Source organism: Phodopus roborovskii, unplaced genomic scaffold (assembly GCF_943737965.1).
Source record: "Phodopus roborovskii unplaced genomic scaffold, PHOROB, whole genome shotgun sequence".
Lineage (NCBI taxonomy): Eukaryota > Metazoa > Chordata > Mammalia > Rodentia > Cricetidae > Phodopus > Phodopus roborovskii.
Window position 1 is genome coordinate 2980022 of NW_026126515.1, and position 26879 is coordinate 3006900.

The window sequence follows — 26879 nt, forward strand, 5'->3', positions numbered from 1 at the left end:
ACAACAAGGAAGCACAAGAAGGGAAGTATGCTCTCTTCTGAGGGCTTACCAAATAGAAACAATTACCATTGAACATAGTAACAATCCCAGTTCGAGAGTCACATAGAAGGCGATCTTCTCGTCTCCAGTCATTAAGTCAGAAAATAAGTGGGAATCAATAAATTGTACTTTTGGCAAATGGAAGTCAGGTCAAGAAAGGGCTGGATAAACCAAGAGAATATATTCCTAAATGGACTGTTACAGAGGATTGGAGTGCTAGGTGGCTACGGGGAGAGACCCACATTCTCTCAAAATCTGGCCTCTGCCATCATCAGTGAGTGACAAGCTCAGAGTTGGGTAGAACATGTTATACAATGTGGCCTCTGTTTGTTTTGATTTTGAGTGAACAGATAAACAGAAAAACGAGACTCCACAGACACTGGAGTAGAAGACAAGAGAAAGGAAGACAGGTGCTGAGTAGCAGAAGGAGGGAATGGAGCTAGCTGGCTGGGAAGACCAGCTGGAGGGTGGGAAGAATGAAGGAGGCTGGGTGTGGGGTTCCCCAGTGAGCTCATTCCTAGGAAAGATGTCACATCTGTTCTCACTGAAGGTGTTACCCTGCTTGGAGGCTGGCGAAGTCTCTCACAGCTCCCCCAAACTGACAACATTCTCATTTGTGTCCCACACACGAGTGAGACCACAGAACGTTAACTAGGAGCCACTAGCTGGGCCTCGAGTTCTTTGCAAACTTGTCCCCTCAGCTGCAGTCGGTGGCAGTCATCCACACGTGGCTCTGGCCCTGCCTGCACCTGGAATCACCCCTCTCCCATTCTTGTGCTCTGATTTCATCTTCCCTCCTCCCCACCCACCTCCTGCCCCAAACTCTTCCACCATCACCCTTCCTTCTGCTACCAAGATCAGGGCACCAAGGCCTCTTCCTTGGACTGCTGCAGCCTCTGACCAGACTCTCCTGAGCTGGGCTGGGCTTCTGTCTTCAACCCCTTTCCCACATTACAGCCAGAGTGACAGATTTAAAAGGCAGTGTAGCCAGATATGGTGGCACACACTTGTAATCCAAGCACTCCATAGACAACAAGAGGATTTCAAGCTTGAGACCGGGCCGAGCTGCATAATTACAGGCTAACCTTGGCTGCCCAGTGAGATCCTGACTCAAACACAAAGTCCAGATCGTGCCACATTCCCTGCTGTTGGAGTAAGCAAAACCCTGTGTCCTAGAGGTGCTTCTCCACCCAGCTGCACTGAGCTTGAGGTGGCATTCATCACAAGACCCCCCTCGCTCTGCTCCCAGGCACCATGTTCTCCCTGTCCCTCAGATAGGGTTGATTCCACTCAGAGTGAGCTTCCTCGTGTTCCTTGTGTGGAATGCTCTTTACCTACACCTGGACTCATCTGTTGGGTTTTCCTTGTCCATCTTTACCGAGCTGGAAAGGCCTTCCAAAACCACCTTAGCCTGAGAATCCCCTCTCAGCACACATCACACAGTGGTGTGATGTTCACGGTTTGAAGTTATCTCATTGGTTACTGTTTCCTGTCAGTCTGTTTCCACTCGAGTGTAAACTCGGTGAGAGCGGAGACTGAGCCTGTCTTATCCGAGGCTTCAGTCCCTGCCTTGCCCATGCCCAGCACACAAGAGACCCTCAGAGAGGCCTTGTAGGGTAATGACCAGTGAGTTGGTTGCTGACATACCTGGAGTTTCATTTCTTTCTGATATGAAAACATGTGACGAAGGGTAAAAACTACTTTGATGGTTACTGTGATGGCATGCCCAAGGATTCTGAGGGGCACACTGACTGGGAGGCCAGTGCCACCCAACTGAGTCCTGCAGCTTATATAACCTTCTCCCTTTGTCCACTCTGTGGGAAGATGTCGTCCATAACCAACATTGGAGCCATTAATTCGGATGAGTTCATAATGGTTCATTCTGTGCTGCTAGTTTTTCCTTGCAGCTCAGTGACTGCTTCTAAATGGACATGGGCATGGGCTATCAGCTGTCTGGAGGGCTGGTGATGCCATTGGAGGCTACCGGGCCAGCACCTACCTTTCCTACTAGCCTTCTGCTGAGAGGTGCCAGAATATGTGGTGTTCCCAGCTTGGGACCTGGCTGTGCCTCTTGGAGATGATTCTCCTGGGAGATCTAATAACCCCAGAGGGATTAGGGAAACGTTTCCCAGGCCTGGCTGGCCTCTCAGAACATTGCTTTGCATGGAGGGCACCCAATCTGAATGAGCCTCTGAATTTCATTCCTTTTTGACTGTTGAGTTTCTTTAGATTAAAGGAGCAGAAGTGGCATTTGTTAGTTGAATGAATGAATGATGCATCAGAGTGCCACCCTGAGAGGGAATTGGCCTTCCTAGAAAGTGATCTCTGCAAGGGTCATATCCAGTTACTCTCAAAGCAGAACATAGTTCCCACTCTCTGTAGCAATGAGCACAGCCACTGATCAGCTCTATTTACAGGCCTCTATTTACAGAACCCTCACATTTGCCCCAAATCAGCCTGCGGGAATAGAGTTGGGGGTGGGGGAGACAGGAAGATTCACAGTTCCAATTCCCTCCTTCTATGTCAAGAAGAGAAGCGAAAAAGCATCAGTGGTCTGAGAACAGATGGTTGCTGTGCCCCGAAATTGATAAATCCTCTTCTTGGAAAGGCAAGGGAAATAATCTATAAAATAATTGATCTAACCGCGTGTCTGCTCTGGGCACTGTAGACAGAAAATGGCTGGTTAACTGATTCATGGCTTTAGAGATGTGAGGTCTCTCTTTCCGGCTCTCTTTCTCTGGCGGGGATCTTATTTTAGAGGATAATTTTGATCCAAGCAGGAAATCATTTTTTATTGTACAGACATAAAACTTCAGACCCAGGGAAAAACCTAGTAATTAGGAAGAGAGAGCTGCCAACTCTGTAGGACCCGTGTCGAGCCCAGTCAAAGGCTCTTCACCTTCCTCTTTACTTCCTTGTCCACTTGAGCGTCTACAAACCTCTCATTTTAGGCAACTAATTTCTAGAGATGCCGTTGAATAGCAGATCTAGGGATGATTACTGTGCCTGGGTTAGACAGAGAAACTACTTCAGTTAGAGATTCGACTACAGGGGGGCTCCGCTGGCACTATAAATATTGTCTTGACTGAACCAGACACGGGCCACACCAAAGCAGGATTGCAATACTGCATGACTGCTGGGTCCCACAGAGCCTGCTGCTCTTGGGGCAAACACAACAGACAAACTTCTTGACGGATAAAATCTCAAAACATGCCTTTCCCAAATGCAGGGAGCCAGAGATTGTAATACCTTTACATGAGCTGAGGAGGCTTGGGTGCACAATGTAAGGAAACACCAGAAATCTCAGCACTCAAGCTAAATGGCATCATAATACTACATTTAAACAAATCGGATTTAATGGGAAAAATTTATCATGGATGAAATGTCAAATTTTAGATGAAGACAGGTTCCCAAACTACACCTACACACCTCTCCTCAGTGGCCTTTCTCTTCCCTTAGCATGGTGCTACATTCTTGAGCTACCTGGTATCTGGTATCATGACAGGAAGAATGGCAGATAGGAAAGCAGCTGAATTTCTGCTCCTTCATTCATGTTTGTCCTCCTAAGTCACCTGCTCACCTACTTTTATTCAAGGAAAGCATGAGACTCTCTGGAATGTTTATGGGCAACAATAGGAGCAAACCACCACAACCTTTGCTGTTTTGTAAATGCAGATCTCATTCAAACATAAAAGTGTGCACGTGTGCAGGTGTGCATGTGTGTGTGTGTGTGTGTGTATATATATATATATATATATATATATATCTGTGTTCATGTAAATGTGCTTATGAATGTGTGCATGTGTGTTTGCATGTTCATTGTGTCTTTCTGTGTGTGTGCATAAGCATGTGTAAATGCATGTGTGTACATGTGTGCATGGGTGTGTACATGCCTATGTGTTTGTGTGTGAGCATGTCTCTCTGTATGCATGTGTGTTCCTCATGCCCTGATACAGTCTGTTTTTTCATTAGCCAGGGTCTTTCTGTAGCATTGAAAAGAAAATCCTTAGTATTTGTGTGCTGTTGAACTATCAACCAAAGATTTAAAGATAGGTTCAAAAATAAGTCTTCTTCTGCAGCCCAGAACTCATTGTTCAGAATGAGTTTTGATACATATGAGAAGAATTGCTTCCTGAACATAAGTCCATTATCACAGACACTGAGATCGACAATTAATCAATGGGACCCCCTTAACCTTAGAAGCTTCGATAAGGCAAAGGACACAGTTGACAAGACCAAATGGAAGCCCACAGACTGGAAAAATCTTCAGCAATCCTACATCTGACAGAGGGCTGCTCTCCAAAATATACAAAGAACTCAATAAGGTAGTCAACAAAATACCAAATAATCCTATTAAAAATTGAGTACAGAACTGAATAGAGAACTCACAATAGAGGAAATCAAAAAGGCTGAAAGACACTTACAAAAGTGCTCAACATCCTTAGCTATCAGGAAAATGCAAATCAAAACAACTTTGAGATACCATCTTACTTCTGCCAGAATGGCTAAAATTAGAAACACCAATGACAATTTATGCTGGAGAGGATGTGGAGAAAGGGGAACACTCCTCCACTGCTGGTGGGAGTGCAAACTTGTACAGCCATTTTGGACATCAGTATAGCGGTTACTCAGGAAAATGGGAATCAGTCTACCACAGGACCCAGCAATCCCCCTCTTAGGCATATACCCAAATGATCCACATCCATGCAACAAATACATGTGCTCAATTATGTTCACAGCAGCATTATTTGTAATAGCAAGAACCTGGAAGCAACCTAGATGCCCCTCAACTGAAGAATGGATAAAGAAGATGTGGCACATCTACACAATGGAATACTACTCTGCGAAAAACAAAAAACAAAACAAAACAAAAAAACAATGGAATCTTGAAATTTGCAGGCAAGTGGGTGGAACTTGAAGAAACCATCCTCAATGAGGTAACCCAGTCACAAAAAGAGGAACATGGTATATACTCGCTCATATATGGATTTTAGACATAGAGCAAAGGATCACCAGCCTATAATTCACACTGCCAGAGAAACTAGGATTACAAGGAGGATTCTCAGAGATTCATATAAGGTCCCTCGCAGAAGGAGGAAGGGACAAGATCTCCTGAGCACATGGGAAGTGGGGGGCAGTGAGTGGAGAGGGAACTAGGAGAAAGAGAAAGGGAGGAGAAGATAGGATGTGGGTCTAGGAAGATTGAGTCAGGGGAGGAATAGACGAGAGAAGAGAGAGATAAAGAGAGAGATAGAGAGAGAGCTCAAAATGATGACAAAAGTCAACCCCAAGAATAAAAAATAGATGATTCAAAATTGAAAAGACAGGAAAGTCCCGATGTGCCACTTTTTTACTTAGGTTCTGTGACTCAGACCCTGCCACACCTGGGATGCAATTGGAACTGAATAGGGATAGAGAGATGGCAGCTGTAAGAGTACCTGCTGCTCTGGAAGATGTCAGAGTTCTAGTCAGAGCACCCATGTCAGCGGCACACAACTGTCTGTAACTCCAGCTCAAGGGATCTGATATCTGCTTTGGCCTCTAAGGGCACCACAGACTTGTGGCTCTCTCTCTCTCTCTCTCTCTCTCTCTCTCTCTCTCTCATCTCTCCCATACACACCCCCCCACACAAATAAAAACAAATCTTAAAAAAGGGAAATGACAATAAAAACCACTGAAACTGTATGATCTAGCTGAGAAACCGAGACAGCAGAATCGTTTGGAAGGCTCGAGAAAGCACAGCGTGCTCAGCTCCATTCCCAGGCTTCCTGTAACCGCAGGTCTGCACTGGCCCTGAGGATGTGCATTTGTGGACACATGCCCTGAAGCTGCTTGGATGCTGAACGGACCTGCACAGCTCACCTGGCTTGTTGTACAGAACACCTTCTGCCAGTCTCCCTCTGCTACCCTGTCCCAGCATCCCCATCTTCTCTTACTTCAAATGCATAACCCTGATTCGTGCCTCAGGATGTTGGCACTAAGGGTTTCCCTTTTCTGGGCTGTCAAGTCCCAGACAGTCTCATAACCAGATTCTTTTAAAATGTCCCTGTTTATGTTACTTCTCTGTCTTCTCAGCCTGGTCCTCCTCCAGCACCTTTCCATGCCAGCCTGTCTCACCTCCATCCTGTTCACCTGCTTACATGGTTCCCTCACCAGAATACTAATGCCATTAAAAGCAGAAACCCTGTCTGTCTCGTTGGCCAGCAACTGGCACACACCCTGGCCCATGAGCAGTGTGTATTTGTGTATTTGAGACTAGCTGCTGTGGTGGAGCCAGAAGCTGAACCCAGGGCATTAGAGCACAGGACCCCTGCTGAGCACTTAGCTTAAGGTTAATGTGAGGGAAGCGGAAGAACCCTTGGCTGCCTCTGTCTTTCCATTCTTGCACACACTACTCCATTGACAAGCACCGTCACAAAGCTACCTCTATAAAGAGATAGCTTTAATTCCCCCCCCCACCTCTTCCCCAACAGTCTAGACCTTTCATGGAGTCCTCACACTGCTGCCCTTTCAGGTACTTATTACGGCAGATTGTTCTACACCTCCGCTTCCCCCACTGCTCCTTCTCGTGACTGACGTCATAGAGATAAAGATTCTCTCCATCATTCAGTGCATTCAGTGGAGAAGAACCCCAGCCTTTAGGATCAGAGCCATCTGCTTGCCGTACTTACAAGTTTTAGCCTTTTGACTAATTTGTGAGACCGTGAGGCTCAGTTCCCTCATCTGAAGGAGGGCAGAGTTGTAAGATCTACTCCACAGCGTCATTGAGAGGACCAAAGGAGAGAACACAAAGAAAGCTTGCAGCAAGGGACTGGCAAAGAATAAGTAGCGAGAAATAGGGACTGGCAAAGAATAAGTAGTCAGGAATGATAATTTGATGATGTTCTGTTTTAGCTGTAACTGATGCAGCTCTTTCTCCAGCTCCCAGGATGAACTCACATGAAGGCTGCATACCTAACAGTCTGACAGTGCTGGTTTGGGGCACTTATCCATTTGGGGCACCTTATCAGTTCCATCGATGGAGTGATGAAGAATCATAGATAAAGGGATATGTGTCATTGTCATAGTCCTGCCTGTTGGCCTTCCCTGTCTTGGTGAATGGGAACTGACCTTTCCTTTCCCCCGTTGCCCTTGTGTTACAGGGTAACCTTCCCTATTACCCAATTCTGCTCTCTTTTCTAAGTTGACTACAGAAGCAGCTCATTTGCATATCCACATCCCATTATAGAATGACAGGTGCCAGGCTCCTGTTTTATTTCCATGGTGGGAGGGAGCCAAAGAGATCAATTTGTATTCCCAGGGCTCCTGGCTCGGATAGGGGAGAAGTTCTTCAAGAGTGATCAGGGCTTGTAGACAACCACTCACACCCAGAATCTGATTCGTTGGTGACTTTTCCAAGTTCTCAAGTCCCTTTGCTACTGTGCCCCAACTTTAGTGAATTCTCTGGAACTCTTCCCTGGGTGAGTGAGATGCTGTGCTGTGAGACTCTGTCCTCTTTTAGAGCCCAGTGGTCCCTTCCTCTCCATTTCATAGCTCTAATCTGTCCACCATATGCAGAGGTTTGCAATCAACACTCCCTTTAAGCGGGGCATTTACATATTGTTTTCTATTGGAAGAGATAAAATGAGCTTGGGAAAGCCTGGATTTACAGACAGGCCAAATTCAACTGACAAGAGACAACCCCGGGGCGGGGGGTGGGGGGGTGGGGGGGTGAGGACGACGACCATGTTTGTGTATATGACACATCTGGGGGCTGCTGCCTTCCTGGATGACATAACCAGCATGGAACAGTCAGGCAAGGCAGACTCATTCACCTGAAACAGAAGGAGGTGACATTCCCGGGTGATAAAAGAAAACACAACGATGGTGACAATAATATAATACATTTTAAACTCTATATCTGCCTGGAGGGCTCTTAATCAAGGATTCCAAAGCTCTTTCCCTCCATCTTGCCCATTCATCTTTCCCCCATGCCTGGGAAATAGCTGGCAGGTAGGAAGCAGAGCACTATAAATAGAGCACTGTATCATTATCTTTGATGCGAGCACTGTGTATTTAGACAGCATTTTCTCTGAAGCACTCAAGAGCTCCACACACATGATATTATCTAATTCGAACTCATTCACAGAGTATCCCCCACACTTGCTGCCTTCCAGGCAGTTTGGAAAGCTCCAGATCCACAGAAATTAACATTTTCTGTACCAACCCTCTCCTCTCCCTCCCATAAAAGGTCACAGGCACCGGCACTTCTCAGGGACACTCTTGCTAACTAACCTGAAGCAACCAACCCTACAGTTTGCTCACCTCTTCTAGGAATTTGAGGGGACACAAGCACCCTCACACCTACTCCGTTTTACAATAATGATACCAAGGGATGTGGGGTATCATTATTGATTTCCTACCAGATCTCATGTGAGTCTGGCTCTGTAAAGCCTCACTTATGAGGCTTCATGATCTTATAAAGATACAGGGTGGGGGATGGACTGGGGCATGTAGTGACCCTATGAGCTCATGGCTAAGGAGTCTCTGTTTACCTTGAAAGCACACATCACCTCTATCCCTCATTTGATGGACTTCTTTCACTTGTGGGAGCTTCTGTATTTCCCTCCCACTGATGCAATTGGGCCAGTGACGTTCTTCTGGTATGTACTTACAGCACACGTCCCAGTTATATAGAGTTGATCAATTATATAATTGTCACCTTCCCTGTCATTCCCATTGTCCTAAAGTCTGGGAGGACAAGCACTGCATTTTTAAAAATGAATTGTCTCTGTTTCCTGAAGTGAGAGCCTATGTCAGATGCTCAATAAAAGCATTGGTTGAGTGAGTGAGTGAAGGGATGAGTGGTGGTAGGAGCCACAGTGAGCATTCTCTGCTCAGGGCTGCTGGTGATGCCATTTTACATAGGTCTGAGTGCAGAATCCTGTCGTCATGTTCCCTGGAAACTACTGTCTCCGCTTCACCTCAGTCTGGGCCACTGAAGACAAACAGTGACAGCATAATAGAAATCACAGTTCATTTGGCGTCACCCAATAATTTAGTTGCACTCAACTCAAGTCAAATTGCTTACAGGATCTGTCTCGAAAGCCTAGCACTTCCAGGAAAATCCCCTACCTGCACCTGTCTATGTAGCGAGGGGGGGAGGGAGCAAAGTCTGAATAATGGAAACTTCAGTTAACATCGACTCTATTGCTGACAGATGTGTGACCCTGGCCATCCATTTTGAGCTTCCGTCTCCTCAGCAGGAATGTGAAGATAACTTCCACACTGGGTGGTTGTGGGAGTTCAATGAGAAAACACAGGCAGTGGGCTCAGCAAACGGTTGTGCCTTCCCTTCGTTTGCCCCTTGACCTCCACCCCCTCCCACTATCCTTTCTTCTGGAGACCAGTTGCCATTTGGATGCTTCTACCTCCTAGGTTTTAGGCGCCATGCTGGAAGTGTTGAAACTTGGACTATATTTAGATGCCTTAGCTCTTTTACTTTTTTTACACCACTGGGTTGCTATGGTGATGGTGGAGTGGGGAGGAGGGAAGGACAGCTTGAAAGAGAGCATGGAGCTCAGCCATGAAGATCAGCAGCCTTGGCTGGGGACTGTTTTTGCGAGCTGGCACTCTAAGGAGCCTGGCCTGTGCTCTTCATCCAGAGAGGCTGCAAGGAGACAGGTAATGCCTGGTAAAGGCCAGAGGGAAAGAGGACTGTGCTAAAACTGCTTCCTTCACTGGCCTGAACACAGCCATAAGCCCTGCAGCCTTCCTCAAATGGCTCCATCATCAATCAAGCCTGGCAACAGCAAGTGAGGTTAGGCAGATGAGTAACATTGTATTGGAGTTCAGAAGTTGTTCGGACCAGACACCTTCTCAAGAACAAAGTCCTGTCCCTACATCATGGTCCAGGACTGTCATGGGTTTGGTCCATAGGAGGAATCAAAGCCACACAAGGGAAGAAGTTAAATTGAGCTCAGAACTCTAATATACTTGGTGGATTTGCAGGTGGGCAGGCAGGCTCTGGGCTGACAATAGAGCTGGGTCCTGCAGAAAGATGCAGTGTTCCTAAAGCATCGTTTTCCTGAGTCTTTGAAATGCTTGGGTAAGTGGGATTATCTCTTCATGAGGAAATGACTTAGGGGAGTTGGTGATTTGCCCACAGTCTAATAACTGGTAAATGGCAGAGTTGGGAGTTAAATTCAGGCCACCTGGAATCCAAATCCATTGCCCATCCTGATATATCAGTGGTTATCAAAAACAATTTATTAAAGCTGAATGCAATTTATATAAATAAAGGGTACAATAAAACATAACCAAAAAGCAGTTAAAGGTAGAGCTGTCATTATCAACACAAAGAGTTCATCTTGGACAGTTCTACTTCTAGGAAGAGAGGATTCTGGGTAGGACCTTGCAAAATGTGGCCACCGGTGCATTCATCTTAAAAGCTCTGGGGCATAGAAAATCTGATGCCAGCTATGCCCCAGTCCAAGATGCTGACCCAGCAGGTCTGGGGTGCTAGTATTCAGACAAAAAGCAAAAGAGTCTGATTAATACTCATTTAGCTGGGGGTAGCTTAGCAACTGGGAGATGGAACGGAATTAGATCACATATATCTCTCCTATTTGATTTCTCATTTGTCCGAGGTCAAACAATAAGAAATATTCAGGTGAATGCCTTTAATCTCAGTACTTGGGAGACAGAGGCAAGAAGATATCCAAGTTTGAGGTCAGCCTGATCTACAAAGTGAGTTAAAAGACAGCCAAGGCCACACAGAGAAACCCTGTCTTGAAAAAACAAACAAACAAACAAAAAAAAAAAAACCAAAAAAAAACCCAAAACAAAACAAACAAACAAACAAACAAAAAAAACAAAAAAACCAAAACACAAAAGAAAAGTTCAGTCTGGACTATTTGAGTGGTTTTCTTACCATCCTCTGCCTCTGTCTATTGTTAAACCTCGGGCTCTAATCTATGGGGTCAACTGCATTTAGAGAAGCTCACAGCCATTGCCTGACCTTAGGTCACTATTGAGCAGGTTTCCTTGGGAGGAGGCTCTGAGTGGAGATCATGTAGTCAGAGAACTTTGCTCAAGAACATCAAAGGGGCATTTAGCAGATGAAAATTCCTTTAAAAAAAGTTCCACCTGAGGTTTGGATTGAACATATTTATTAGACAAGCACAAAGTTGAGAAAAGTACCCAGGGAAATAAATACTTGGTTTCTCATGCACTGAAGGACAGAAAGACTCATTTGACAAAGGAAGGAGGTTTTGATGCTTCTGTTGAAGGGAACAGGCAAGGCTGAACTATCATTTTTAGGTCTCTTAGCTTCTTCAAGCTGTATGTTTCTCTCATTTATTTATTTATTTATTTATTTATTTATTTATTTATTGTTTTTCAAGACAGGATTTCTCTGTGCAACAGCCCTAGCTGTCCTGGAACTAGCTCTGTAGACCATGCTGGCCTTGAACTCACAGAGATCCACCTGTCTCTGCCTCCCCAGTGCTTGGATTAAAGGTGTGTACCACCACTGCCCAGCTGTTTCTCTCCTTTATAATCAACAGCTTCCTCTTGTCCAGACATTGTGCGGCACACAAATAACATGCACTGCTGTTCTGGAAACCAGTAAGGCAGTTTCTCAGAAAATTAGGACTCCATCTACCTCAAGACCCAGCAATACCACTATTGGTCATATACTCAAAGGATGCATACTCATACCACAAGAACATTTGCTCAACTATGTTCATAGAAGCAGTATTCATAATAGCCAGAACCTGGAAACAACCTAGATGCCCCTCAGCCAAAGAATGGATAAAGAAAATGTGGTACATTTACCCAATGGAGTACTACTCAGTGGTAAAAAAACAATGATACCTTGAAATTTGCAGGCAAATGAATGGAACTAGAATAAAACAAAAACAAAAACAAAACAAAACAAACGAACTAAAAACCAAAAACATCCTGAGTGAGGTAACTCAGACCCAGAAAGACAAATATGGTATCTGCTCATAAGAGGATATGAGGCATAAAGCAAAGAATAACCAGACTATAGTCCACCCCAGAGAAGCTAGGTAGCAAAAGAGAAACATACATGGATCCTCCTAGAAAGAGGAAATAGACAAGATCTCCTGAGAAAATTGGGAGCATGAGAAAGAGAGGGAGGGTGGAAGGGGGAAAGGAGAAGGGAGAACATGAGGGGACAGGAAGATCAAATTGGGGGAAGGACAGAGAGTGAGAGAGCAAGGAAAGAAATACCTTGATAGAGGGGACCATTTTGGGATTATCAAGAAACTTGGCACTAGGGAAGTTCCCAAGAATACACGAGGATGGCCCCAGATAAAACTCTAAGCAATAGTGGAGAGGGGGCCTGAACTGGCCTTCCCCTGTAATCAGATTGAGGACTGCCATAATTGTCAAACTTTCATCCAGTAACCGATGGAAGCAGATGCAGAGATCCACAGCTAACCACAAGGTCAAAGTCCCGGAGTCCAGTCGAAGAGAGGGAGGAATGATAATATGAGCAAAGGAGTCTAGACCATGATGGGGAAACCCATAGAAATAACTGACCTGAGCTAGTGAAAGCTCCTTGGGTCCAGATTGACAGTTGTGCCTAGGACCAAACTAGACCCCCCTGAAAGCATGTGACAGTGGGTGTATTGGGCAGTCTATGAGGTCACTGGCAGTGGGACCAGGAGCTATCCATATAGAACATGACTGGCTTTTTGGAGCCCATTTCCTATGGAGAGATATCTTTCTCAGCATAGATTCAGGGAGGAGGGCCTTGGTCAGGCCTCTTCATGGTGCTGAGATGGACTTCGTTGACTCCCCATGGGAGACCATGCCCTCTCTGAGGGGTGGGCTGAGGGGAGGGAGGGGCAACTGGGATTTATATGTAAAATTAAACAATAAAATAAGAAAAATAGCTCGCACACTCCTCCCTGGAACCTTGTGAGGCAATATCAGCATTCCCAGTTTGCAGATGAGGAAACAGGAAACATTGAAAACTTTGGCCCAGTATTATCCAACTATGAAGCGATAGAATTAGTATTTGATCTCAGGGGTTTGACTCCAGGTTTGTGTAAAGTCTGATTCCAAACTAATTCATTAACTAAGTATTTATAGTCCAAGTAAGTTCCCATGATGAGTTTTTCTAAAATATTGAATTATTTCTATTTTTTCTTTTGAGGTGGTGACCACGTGTAGCGGAAGGTTCTGGGAAATACAAAATTGGGTAAAGGGGTATCTCCAAAAATATTATTTTTACAATTTTGCAGATTGCATTTTGGAACATTATTTGACATTGAATCTAAGGCCTAACACACACTAGAGATCTGTTTCACCATATTCCCAGTCATTATTTTACTTTTTATTTTGAGATAGAGTCTTACAAAGTTTCCCAAAGTAGTCTTAAACTCTCCTTGGAGTCCAGGCAGACGTCAGCCTCTCTATCTTCCTATCCCAGCCTCCCAAGTGGCCGGGATTCCAGACATGTGCCACCAGGTCTAGCTTAGCTAAGAACTAAGATTCATTTTTGTTGTTTGGGCTTTTTGGTGTCTTTTCTTTAATAAAATCTTATTAAAACAACAACAAAGGACTGTAGTATATTTATTATGTAAGCTTTGCCTCCAGGCTGAGATCTCACCTCCGGAAATCTCCAGTGGCTTTCTTTACCCATAAGTCTTCTTCCTTCAAACCTACCTCCTTCTCATTTCAGATCTACAGCTGACATTAGTACTCGGCATCTACTTCTTCTTTCTTTCTTTCTTGTGCTCATGGTCCTGTGAGCTTGGGGGGTTCTGGTTAAGCCTGTTGGCAGAATGTGGTTCCTCAACGTGGAGTATTCCACATAAGAACAGGTAGTTGAAACAAAGGGGAAATGAAATTAAAGGAAGCCAAGGAATTGTGGGCATGGAGAGAGCTGAGAATAGGCAGTCTGAGTTATCCCTTGAGCTATTACTTGCTTTCATATTTTAGAACTTTGTTCTGTGGCCAGCAGAGGCAGAATGGAATGGGACAGGAAGAGGACAGGACCTAGTTATGCTCAAAATGGAAGCTCATGGCCAAAGAGACAGTGACTTATCCCATGCCTAAAGCCTCAATGAGCCCCACCTTTGGAACCTGATTCAGCCCCTCTTCCCAGCTCCTCCTTAGATTGTGGCCAAACACACAGAGTGATGTTTTCTGAGGATGCATGCCTCCACTATCAAGTCCTCTGGTTCAAACTGATGCTCTCTGCATAGCTCTTGAGAGTTTATGAAATGCTTTCCCATAAGAGTTTTCCAATGTTATTGTAGGATAAGCAGAATAGTTATCAAGGAATTTATTTTATTTACTATTGAAAATAGAATGGTGGGGCTGGCTTTTAGGCATCTTAGTCTTTGTCCCAAGGAAGGTGTCTCTTGTTGGAGAGTCAGCTGCAATTGCCTTACATTCTGGAGCAAATGGGAGGAATGAGTCCTCTTTTCACAGAGGAACAAACTTTTCACAAGTTTGTATTCAAAGTTGAATACATCAAGAGTACGTAGGCAGCAAGCCATATTTTTTTGTTCCCAGTTGCCTACCACCAGCCTCTAATTGCCAAAGGATAGAGAATAAAAAAAAAAAAAGTTTTTTGCATAGACAATGAACTCTTCTGTTTAGAGAATTATAATATAGTTCTTTTTTTTGTTTATCACAACATTCCGCAGACATTCAGAATTATATTCACTCTCATTTGTGGGTTGTGACAACTGAGCTGCAGGGTATCAAGGAATCTGCCTAAGTTCATGCAGTTGGTGAATGATACAGTGTGCATTAGGCTCATGCCTTCAGCTAATGAAGTCAGAAATCTTTCCAATACTCTTTCTTCCTGCCTATCCACAAGTCTTATCTAATCCCAACTTAGACATTCTGAAGACTGAAGACAATAAAGGAATGTGTAAAGACAGTCAATTTCAGCAAACCAAGAATATTATAGTAGAGGGAGAAGTTAAGAGCAGAGATCTTGTGCATGGACTGATGTATGCTTGAATCTTGTCTCTGCCACTTACAGCTAGATAAACTGGCTGTAGGATAGGTTATTTTAAGTCTCTAGTTTCTTATCTATGATAGAAGGACATGAGAATTATGTGAGATGCTTTCCTGTGAATTACTTAATATAAATTGCTCAGTACACACTCGTTGCTGTGTTGCTGTCCACAATGCTGACATTAGTCATGAATCCATTTCAATTAGAAGAACCTGAAAAGATCAGCCGCTTGGTATTTTCTAAGATGGACTTTGCATCTCACAGGTTTCCACATCACCTCTTTTAAATAAACTCTATCCTGTTTCCTAAAAACAGTCACAGTGTTTCTCCTTTCTCCTCCTCCTCTTCTCCCCCCTCCTCCCCCTTGTCATCATCATTGTTATTTATACCCCATTTTAAGAGGCATTTCACTGCTTGTTTCTGTTATCAGCCTTCTTGGTCACGAGGCTGGAAGTCCTGCGCGTGGGTTGTTATCTTACCTTTTCACCCAGCTGGTCATTATTCAGGGGAGCTCAACACATTGCTGTCTGTTTATTTTGTCCTCACACCCTGTCTAAAGAATCAAACTTGTTACCAAAGCCATCAGTTTGAGCACTTAGCTTTTCTCTCACATAAACCAGGTCCTCACATCTCAAAGCAATTTTCCACCTCTGTCCAGCATTCAGTCTCGGAGGGCAGTGTGGTGTCTAGGAGCATGTCCTTAACTGAGGGGATTGTGGAATATTTTCTGGAATTGCTTCATGCTCCTGGAGAATCAGAGACTATCTAGTGAGGTAGAACAGACAGATCTGCTGGATCTTTCAAAAAGCTGGACTGCAGGCTCCGAGGAGCTCCAGGCGTTCCCAGTCCTAGAATTCTATTTCCTTAGTGGAATTCCTTCCCCCACCCTGTGTAAGACAAATGGAAGGGTGGTAGTATAAAGAACAGTGTGGGGGAGGAAAGTGCCTAGGGACATTTCTATGAAGCTGATGAGGTTGTCGGTGAGCAGGAAGACACAGGTAGACACACTGGGTAGTGGGACAGGAGTAGCAAAAGACGAATGAGATATCCAATGTCACTTATAAATGATTAATGGGTTTCTGTAGAACGTCATAGGCATTAGTGACTGAAACAAATAAAAATATAAGTAAGATGGTGTTTCTCATTCCAAATAGCTTAGAATGACATGACATGGCTTTCAAATATTAAGACTATACCTCATGGTCAAATTTATAGCCTACAGATACATGTTTGTCAACTTCCTCTAAATTCTATTTTCACTATGTTTCATGCATAACAAAGCAAATCACGGCAGCATGCATACGAAATCACATGTATCTTTCTCTGTGAGGGTGAGCTATGGCCCCCAATCTCCCTAGGCAATAGAGATAGTTCATGTTGTTTATTTTGTGGTGAGATTCCCTGAGGCTCTTGTCTCACCCTTCACTTGGCTCACCTCTTCACCTGCATTGACCAGGGTGACTAAATTCCTGTAATATTCCCAGTACAGAGTCTGGAGCCTGGTAAATGGGAGGCATGCTAATAAGACATTATGCCAGGCAAAGATGAATAAAACAATGATCCCACTCTTTAGGAATCCCAATCTGGTGGAGAAGACATACATGTGAGTGGACACTTTTACTATAAACCCAGCCTGATTATACAACTTGAAAGGACCTCGGAGACTAGAATTCTTAAATGTCCCATGCCACATGTAACATCAACTCATACTCCCATGTTCTTTAACTTGGCCCAGGCACTGGCTGCTTTACATGTATGAGCTCACCCAGTCATTGCAGCCCACTAATTATACAAACTATTAGCCTCTTCTTTTACATATGATAAAGTTAAGGCACAGGGGATTAAGAGGCTCATCTAAGGTTACACAGCTGATAGATGAGAGAGATAGAATGTGAACTGGGAAAGTCTAGCTCCACATCCAAAGAAGCAAAAGGAGTTTGGTGCATCACTGTAACCTTGTGATTAGTTAGGTTTTAAAGTGTTGTAATAAAACACTGGCAACTTAGGGAGGAAAGGGTTTATTCCACCTTATATCTTATATAAGTCCATCACGGACGGGAAGCTAGAACAAGGAACCCTGAACAGGAACCTGGAGGCAGGAACTGATGTAGAGATAATGGAGGAATGCTGCTTACTGACTTGCTCCTCATGCCTTGCTCAACCTGTTTTCTAACGGTCCAGGGGTGGTACCACACAGAATTAGCTGGGCCCTCCTGTATCAATCATCAATCAGAAAATATGTCTCACAGGCCAATCTGTTGGCACTTTCTCAATTGAAATGATTCTTTCCAGCTTGTGTTAAGTTAATGGGAAACTAACCAGCAACCTTGTGTTCTTAATGGCATTTTTATAACCAGCATTTATTGAATGTTCCTTTCAACTTATTTAATGCCCATTGCAAGTAGATGAGGTAGATACTGACAGTACATCAGAGTGATACAGTAAAATGTCTAAAGCATCTCAGAGAATGAAGCCAGAATTTCAGCCCCGTTGGCTGATTCCAAGCTCAAAGCTTTCGTGCAGAAGGGCTGATTATTGGTGGCATCTCAGTAATTATGAAACTAGTATTTCTATTCTCTTTGTCTAAGAGCAGACATGCCTAGCACTCTCCTCCAGGGACATGAGTTTGTGAAGTGTATCAAATGGCATAAATCAGATCCCCCAGACAGATACCTGTCATGAGCCCCTTGCAGCTCCAAAGGCTGCAACTGCCTGTAGCTAGGGGCCTTAGACCCCCATGTTCCACTATTCAAAACACAGACCTCACTGTCTTTGTGACTAGCCAAAGAATCATAAAGACTCTGAACACCTCCAACTATCTAACATATTTTAAAACAATTGCTCAAAGGGAAAATAATTTAGGATAATTCTTAATTTCAATTGTCTTTGCCAAAGTCTATGTCAAGAGTGTTGTTAAAATAACCATCATAGTCAGGCACCTTTAATCTCAGCATTCAGGGGGCAGAGGCAGGCAGATCTCTGTGAGTTTGAGGACAGTCTGGTCTACAAAGAGAGTTCCAGGGCAACCAGAACTGTTACACAAAGAAACCCTGTTTTGAAAAAACAATGAAAAACAAAACAAAGCAAACAATAGACAACCATCATAAGAACAGGAAAAGAAGAACAATTCAGTATGAAGAATAGGGAGGAAGATGGCCCTGAAGAGCTATAGCCTTCCTAAGCAGGCTCTTGGGCTGCTGCACAACTCTCACCCATCTCCGGATTTTGAGAACACTGACTAAAAGTTTATGCTGTTATTGATTGATGGGCAGGGAGTCATAGAAGCATTGTCTATCATTGGCCATTGGGGTTTGGGTCCAACAGGTTTACACACTTGATATTTGATCTAACTTATCTTAATGTTTTTCTGTAAAAAAAAAAAAAAATCTCAAGAGCTGTTTTCCCCCTTTCTTGTCTTAAGCAGTTACTCTTGTTCAAACATCCAATTCTCCTTTCTGGATGTTTAGGAAGAGCACTTAGGTTGCCACTCGCAATTTCAGTTCTTAGGCAACTGAAACAAAGCAATTTCTACAAGAATCCAGAGGTAATGTCAGCATCTTTTATCTCATGCTTTTGCTGTTCAGAGTTTGAACTTCATGTCCCATCTGCTATGTACACTCTGCAATAGGCACACATGAACCTGAATTTTACCCCTGCCAAATGGAAAAACAGCTAACTAGCATCCTAAATACTCATGTTGTACCTAACCATGTAGCGAAGGGATGGGCTTCCTTCCTAACCAGTATAAATTGGATCCTCTGTCCTTCAAGAGATTGCTATACAGCTGCATAACAGACAGGCCTTGACAGAGAACAGGAAGGTGCTGCGGGAAGTACGTAGTCAGTGGAAACAGCCACCAACTGGTAGACATTAAAACATTATTGGAAGAACTGAGAAAGATGGCCATTAGGAACATGGGAAATTCATGGAGTTGAGATGAATAGTGGGAGAAGACTGTGACTAGTGTGATGTTGAAACAAGACAATGAGAAAGCAGGTGGTGGACTTGGTCCCCATGGCCACAGCAGAAAGGCGGTGTGGGCCAAGCTTTGAGATATTGCTTCTTGACATCCTGAGAATTAACAGACCTTTTAAGCTCAACATGCCATAGGAATATAATTCCTCTAGGTAGGTTTTCTGGGGAAGCCAGAATCTTCCTCCAATCCCCCACCCCTTTATGAGTTCTGATGTTTCCTTCCTAAGCATTGCTTTGAAGCAAATCTCTCAGAGCTGTGGCAGCTGTCCTTCCTGCCACCCCGAGGTGATGGCTTTCTCCTTCAGCTGATAAAGCCTGCTCCTGCTGCTTCCCACTGCTCTCTTCTGAGTCACTTCTTCAGTAACGACTTTGTTGCCTGACTCACAGTCTTCCTGACAGCACCCCAGGTGAGGCTACTACCCAAGATGACTGATTAAAAACCCTCAGCCCTTAGTGTCTTGATCTTTTCATTTTTGTGACCTTCACCTCCTCTCTAGTCATCCACTCTCAAGTCTATCTTGAGTCTCATCATCTATACCTGCACCACCATCAAGATACAGCTGAACTTACTATCTTCTTCGCCAAAGCCACCTCTCCTTCGAGCCCCATGTCAACGGATCATGAAGCTCCCTATTCACTTCTGTATCCTGGCTCCTTCTCTGAACTACTGAGCTTCTAATCATAAACTAGCTCCTGTTGTTTTTGCCTATTACATCTCACAAGTACACTTTCATCCTTTTATCTCTTGCCCAGACTATCATGTATGGGCCACCAATGCCTCTGGACAGGGTTCTGGAACTCAGTTTCCTGAGCAGATTAATTCCTCTCCTATTGCATTCTCTGCATCTATGCAGGCACAAATCTCCTTTACACACTTCCTTCCTTCCAAACTAGAGGTATTTTCTCAGAATGCTGTTACTTTCCCACTTGCCTGCTTGGTTCCCACTTGTTATGGTTAGTGTTAATTGTCAAGTTTGAGAGAACTTAGAATCACCTGGGAAATGGGCCTATATTTATGAGGAAATTATCTTGATTATGGTTTGAAATAGGAGATCCAGCCTACTGTGGGTGTCACCATTTCCTACGCAAGGGATCTTGGGCTATATTAGTGGAGAAATTGAGCTGAGAATCATCATTCATGTATTTATTTATCTTTTCTTCTGAAGATGTAATATAGCCTGCAGCTTTGAGCTTTTGATGCCTTGACTTCCCCCACCAGGTTAAACTGTAGCCTGGACTGTGAGATTAAAACAAAACAAAACACCCTTTTCCCATTAAGTCATGCTTGTCAGAGTATGTTTTTTTAATAATTGAAAATGACAGTAACCCCACCCCTGATACTGCCTGGAGCACCAGGATCCACAGGCTGGATGACCCAGAGACCTAAGATAAAACCATGCAAGATTGGGGAAAATGTCAACGTAATGATGCCTAGCAATGTTTTGCTATACTCAAAGGTAGTCATCAGAGAGGCTTTATCCAGCAACTGACGGGAGCAGATGCAGACCCACAGCCAAACATTAGGTGGAGTTCAGGGAATCCTGCAGAAGAGGGGAAGAAAGGATTGTAGAGGCCAGAGGGGTCAAGGACACCACAAGAAAACTCACAGAATCAACTAACCTGGGCTCATAGGGGCTCACAGAGACTAAACTGACAACCAGGGAGTCTGCATGGGACTGAGCTGGGCACCCTGCATATATGTTACAGTTATGTAGCTAGCTCTGTGGGACTCCTCTTGTGGGACTCTTGTGGGACTCCTAACAGTGGGAACAGGGACTGTCTTTGATGCTTTTACTGGATTTTGGGACCCTACGCCTCATACTGGGTCATCTTGCCCAGTCTTAATACATGGGGAAGTGCTTAGTCTTACTGTAACTTGATATACCATGTTTTATTGATACTCATGGGAGACCTTACCTTTACTAAACAGAAACAAAGGAGGAGTGGATTGGTGGGGGGAGGTGGAAGCAGAGGGGGTGGGGGTTGGGGAGGGACTGGGAGGAGAGAAGGGAGGGGAAGTTGGTTGGGATGTAAAATAAATGAATAAATAAGCAAATAAGTAAATAAATAGATTTGTTTTTAAAAAAAGAAAATGAGAAAGAAACTAAGACACCATCTGTCTTATCTGAAGAGACACCATGACTGTGGCAATGCTCAAAAGGAAGCATTTAACTGTGGTGGCTCACAGTTTCAGAGGTTCCGTCCATTATCATCACAGTGGGGACATGACAACATGCAGACAGACAGTAGCTTCTCTCTCTCTCTCTCTCTCTCTCTCTCTCTCTCTCTCTCTCTCTCTCTCTCTGCTTATTATTTCCAGACAGGGTTTCTCTGTGTAACTGCCTTGGCTGTCCTGGAACTCTCTGTATTCCAGGCTAGCCTCAAACTCACAGAGATCTGCCTGCCTCTGCTTCCTGAGTGCTGGAATTAAAGGCATGCACCACCATTGCCGTTTTCTTGCAGGCAACAGGAAGTCGACTGAGATGGGCGGTATCCTGAGTATAGGAAACCTCAAAGCCCACACCCACAGTGACACACTACCTCCAACAAAGCCAAACCCACTCCAACAAAGCTATACCCACTCTAACAAGGCCACACTCAATAGTGCCACTCCCCTCGCTATGAGGTCAGTGGCCAATTACCTTCAAATTATCACATTCTACTCCCTGGCCCCATAAGTGTTCAATGATATCATAATACAAAATGTGTTTATTCCAACTTTAAAAGCTCCCATAATTTATAACAGTCTCAACAATGTTTAAAAGTTTAAAGTTCCAAGTGTCTTCTGAGATTCATGCACTCTCTTAACTGTAATCCCCTATAAAAATCAAAATAAAAAAGTAGATTACATACTTTCAACATAGACTGGAACAGAATATACATTACCATTCTAAAACATAGGGAAGGGAGTACAGTCAGGAAACACTGGACCAAAGCAAGACCAGAAAAACAGCTGGGCAAACTCCCAATTCTGCATCTTCATGTCTGACGTCAAAACACTCTTCAGATTTCCAACTCCTTTCAGCTTTGTTGGCTGCAACACATTTCTATCTCTTGGGCTGGTTACGCTCCCTATTAGCAGCTCTCCTCAGCAGGTATCCCATGACTCAGGCATCTCTAACATCTTTCAGTTCTCTAAGGCAATACAGGCTTCAACTTAACAGCTTCAAACAATGGTCTCTCTACCAGGCCTCCACTCAGGGACACCCCTAACACATGCCTGGCCTCGTCAGCCTTCCTTAATCTTGGGGAGAAATTCCACAACCCCTTTCTTCTATCCTTAACTGCAGAACAATTTGACTGAAGCTGCCAAGTTCTGCTGCATGGCTGTCCTGAAATTTGCTCTATAGACCAAGCTGGCTTCCAACTCAGAGATTCACCAGCCTCTGCCTCATTCAGCAAACCCTACTGCCATGCGCCACCACACCCAGCTCTAGGCTTTTCTTTAGTTCCTTTCCACAAGTTGGAAACTTAGCTGGGTGGGATCGTGTCCCAAGGTCACCACTCCCTTTATTCCATTTCTTAATCTGTTCATCTCCTTGAGCACAGGACTTAGCTCCATTCCACTTTCTGGTGCTCTTTTTCTCCTCAAAATTTCCATTTGTTAATTTACCCTACTCAGCTTGCTCCCTTTCATTATACATCTCTAAATGCATGAACACTAGTAACCAGGACAGAGTCTATACTAGGCTGTTTTGAGATTTCTTCTGTCAACAGAATCAATCCCAAACGCTTCACTTTAGCCTCAGGCAGACTCTTTGGACAAGGGCAAAAAACAGCTACTCTTCTTCACCAAAATGTCACAAGAATAACCTCTAAACAACATACTAAAATTCTGCTTCTTTGAAACCTCTTGAGTGAATCCCCCATGTTTCAAATAACTCCTAGCACCGCTGTCTTCCATGCTTCTACCAGTATGGCCCGTTAAGCAGTGCTTAAAGCATTCCACTGCTTTCATAACCCGAAGTTCCAAAGTCCAAATTCCTCCAAACAAAAGCACGGTCAGCCCCATCATAGCAACACCCTACTTCTGGAACCAATCTGTCTTAGTTTGGGTTTCTATTACCATGACCATGACAACTCGTATAAAGAAAACACTAATTAGGATGGCTCACTTACAGTTTCAGAGATTCAGTCCACTCTCATCATGGTGGAAGCATGGTGACATGCAGGCAGACAGTAGCTGAGAGTTATGTCTTCTAGGCAACAAAATGTCAACTGAGATACTGGGCAGTATCATGAGCATAGGAAAACTCAAAGCCTGCCCCTACAGTGACACACTTCCAACAAGGCCGTACCCACTCCAACAAAGTCACACCTCCTAATATTGCCAATTGTATTCAAACTACCACACTATCTATCCTCTAGATTTCAGATATCTTCCAATCTCCTTAGACTGGTATGATAACTACCCTGTGCCCTCTGTCAGCATGTTGTATTGTTTTGAGAGATACTTGCCATGCTCAATTGTAATTGCTCACTAATGTGACCATTTCTAGAGCCATGACTAATTTCAAGGTAAGTGTAGGGCATATACTTGCTGTTTTTGTGTATGAAATGAATGAATGAAGAAACAAAAGAAAGGTAGAAGCATTTTAAATCAAGAAATGTGGACAAGACTTTCATACTGAAGGAAATAATAGCGGTATCATAGGCAGACAGAGGGGACTAATTTTGAAAATGAGCATTTGGGTTGGACATATTGATTTGGGAAATGTGTAGACACAAGGAAACAGAGCCCTGTAGAGACACAGACTCAGGACTTATATATAAAGAAGGCAGTGTGAAATATATCTACATATATGACATCTTAAATAGAATTTACACAGAGAGAAGTAATATACATATGATAGTCGGCATATTCAGGCTAAATGAACATTCCTCCTTAGCTTCTTGCCTCCATCTTTGTGATATTTCATAAATAAGAATTGTATGAGGGTATGGGGTACAGTATGATATTTTGACACACATATGCAATATGCAACAATCAAATTAAGGAATTCATTACTTCAAATATTTGCCATGTCTTGGTGTTGGCAAACACTGCTTTTTCTATCTGTCCTGAGATATGCTTTTAATCATTGTTAATTACAGTCTGCATAATCTTTTCATATTAAAGACCTGCTAAGATCATTTTTCTCCCAACTACTCTTTCTCTTTTTTGAGCATGTTTTTGTAACTCCAGCTGTTAATTACCTCATCGCACAACCATGCCATTTTGACCCCTGCTCAATGTTTTTGTGCAAGGAGATGCTTGTTTTTCAACAGGCTTCTATTGTTTCCCCCCAAAAAAGACAATTTCTTTGATCAGCACACTGGATGCCTGTAGATTCAGCTACATTTTACCAGAAGGATTCTTGCTCACTGCCTTCCTTGTGACTCCTCCAAGTTGATCTGACATTTAAGAAAACTCTATGCTCTGAATTCTATTTTTCTCTATTACAACTGAATATCTGTAAGGCCTTCAACATTTTGTATAAATATGCACATCCTGCAGCTCACTTGTCAATTTCAAAAGCTTCATGTCTGTGGATAGATAAAAGGAGACTATACTGGCATTTCATAAGGGCCCAGATCTGACTGTATATTCCTAAATAGAGGCACAAAGGTTTGATTTAGAGAAGCCACACTATTTTTCATTTTCAGGGGTGAAATGTCATGTTCCCTCATGGATCGGATGATGTTCTTTCCCAGCAGTGACAGACCCTTTGTCTTTGAAAGTACTTATTTACAGTATACCTATTCTAGACAAGCCCCATATTTAGCATTTCTGGCTCCCATGATTCTGTGACTCTCATGGAAACACTCTAAGACAGCCTTGTGAATTTGTTCAGGACAAGTAGCCCTACTATTGAAGTATCTAACTGAACCCCAGGTGAGACACCTGCATTGGTTGCCTCTGTGCTCTAGAAATGATTATTAGTCTTCTGGGAAGTTATGAACTTCTCAGAGAATTCAAGTGTATCCAAGCATGAACAATACTTTACATACGATTTCAGGTGGTTCACAGACACCATAAAACTCCAGTCATGGAACCCCTAATGGTCCATGGACTCCAGGTGAATAAACACTGCACATCAATTACTGATCAGTTATTGGTGGGTGAGGGATTTCACAAACCTCACGGTGTGCAGAAGACAGCTGCAAGGAAAGTGTGCACCGCTGGGCAGTAGCTACAGCTCCCAGCAGTAGCCACCTATCCTGTATACAACCAGGCCCAGCATGGCTGAGTGCACTTGCATCTCTCCTTCTGCAGGGCCTCAAATTTCCTACTCACTTCCGTTATGAGATTTTTATTTTATAGCATCAGAACTCTGATTTTTATGATTGAAGTCTGCAGGAAACAGGTCCTTTAAATAAAAAGACAACTTGCCTTACACTCATTTTAGTTAAAATAAACCAGTTTTTTTTTTTTTTTTTTTTTTAAAGCAGAGAGAAGTGGAGAGGGAGCTCCTGTGTTAAAAGGGATCCCTTTTGGTCGCACTTTCTTTCCCACAATCCCTAGCTCTTTGCTTGCTCTAATATCTCAGAATCCCCAGACACCTACTGTCTTTTATTAGGTCTCATCTCATTTTCTCAAAGCTGGCATCTAAAACTCTTCTATCAGCTCCAATCTTTCAAGTGTCTAGGATTTATCTTCTCACTCCATACCTCTCGCACATATCTGATCTGTGAGCCCAAGACTTTTCGCCCGAATCCTGACCGGCAGCCGAGCATGTTTGATTGTCTGAATCACCATTGCCTCTGCTCTTTTGAAACTCGAGGCACCATAATCTCCCTCTTTCAATAGGTTTTTTTTTTTTTTTTTCCGAAGCCAACTGATTTTTCAAAGTCATGTTTAAAGGAAGACTAGAACAACTTAGTAACCGCTAATCACAAACTGTACCGTGATCCATTTTGCTCATCTTACAATGAGCCTCTTTGCAGTACTTATTAACATTTTGTGCATAGAGAAGCTTGCTCATTATAAAGCAATTTGAGATTTTTCTTCTCCCCTCTCAAAGGGAAATGCTCCAAGACACCATCATGTCATAAGTACACATTTTCAAGCCGGAGCTGTCACCTTGTCACTTTCTACCTTCCCTATTCATACACTTGGTTCAGGTTGTTCTTTGACTGTTCTAGTGGCTCCTAGCTCTCCCATAATGCTCTCCTGATACTCCTTCCCATGCTATATCAGGTGTACAGTACACGTACACCCCTCCTCCAGACAGCAGGGCTCTTACGTCATAAGCTGCTGGCTTTTTAGTGCAGCAGTCGGTTGACTTGCTTTTGATCATACAACCGTGACTCTGCAGTGGCCCCGATGCTTATTCTTCAGCTGATGGGGCTATTTTAGGACACCATGGACCATTAGGAGGTAGAGCCTAGCTGGTGGGTCTGTGCCGCTGGAGCTAGGTCTTTGAAGGTTCTAATTAGTCCCTGATCCATGTCTTGCTCTTTCATTCTTGGTCCACTGTGAACAGTCTCTACTACGTCTTCCTACAGCCTCGATACCAGCTTCCCTCCACACCTTCTCCGACCCAATGGACTCAAAGACTTGAAACTGAGAGCCCAAATACTGTTTTTCCCTTTGTTTCTGTCTGTGTTGTGGGAGCCAGTCTGAAACCTCCCTGAGGAAAACCTCCCTGGATATTACTGTTTATTGTTTTGAGACACAAACTCCTCTCTCCAGGATTTCTAACGTAGGGCATAGTCGTTCCTCGAATTCTCAACTTCATGGTTCAAATAGGAGCAGTCCAGTGTTTAAGCTGAAGATGTGGATCTGGTGGCTGCTTGGAGCCCTGTCTCCTTCTTGATAGAGGAAGCAAGCCTGGGAGACAAAAGCTGGCATGGAAGGAGCAGTAAGGCTCCTGGAAAGGGGTGGGGTCCTGGC

At 43.7% G+C, this 26879-nt stretch overlaps 1 protein-coding gene and 1 non-coding gene across 6 annotated transcripts in view; one reads left to right on the plus strand and one right to left on the minus strand.

Annotated features, from left to right (window-relative positions):
• The window catches only part of Slc8a3 (solute carrier family 8 member A3), a 132016-nt gene that overhangs the window by 19361 nt on the left and 85776 nt on the right, over positions 1-26879 (minus strand). The gene's annotated exons all lie outside the window — the stretch shown is intronic.
• Positions 4048-4169, plus strand: LOC127231004 (small nucleolar RNA SNORA40). The gene has a single exon (XR_007835244.1). It is a non-coding gene; the product is annotated as a small nucleolar RNA SNORA40 (small nucleolar RNA).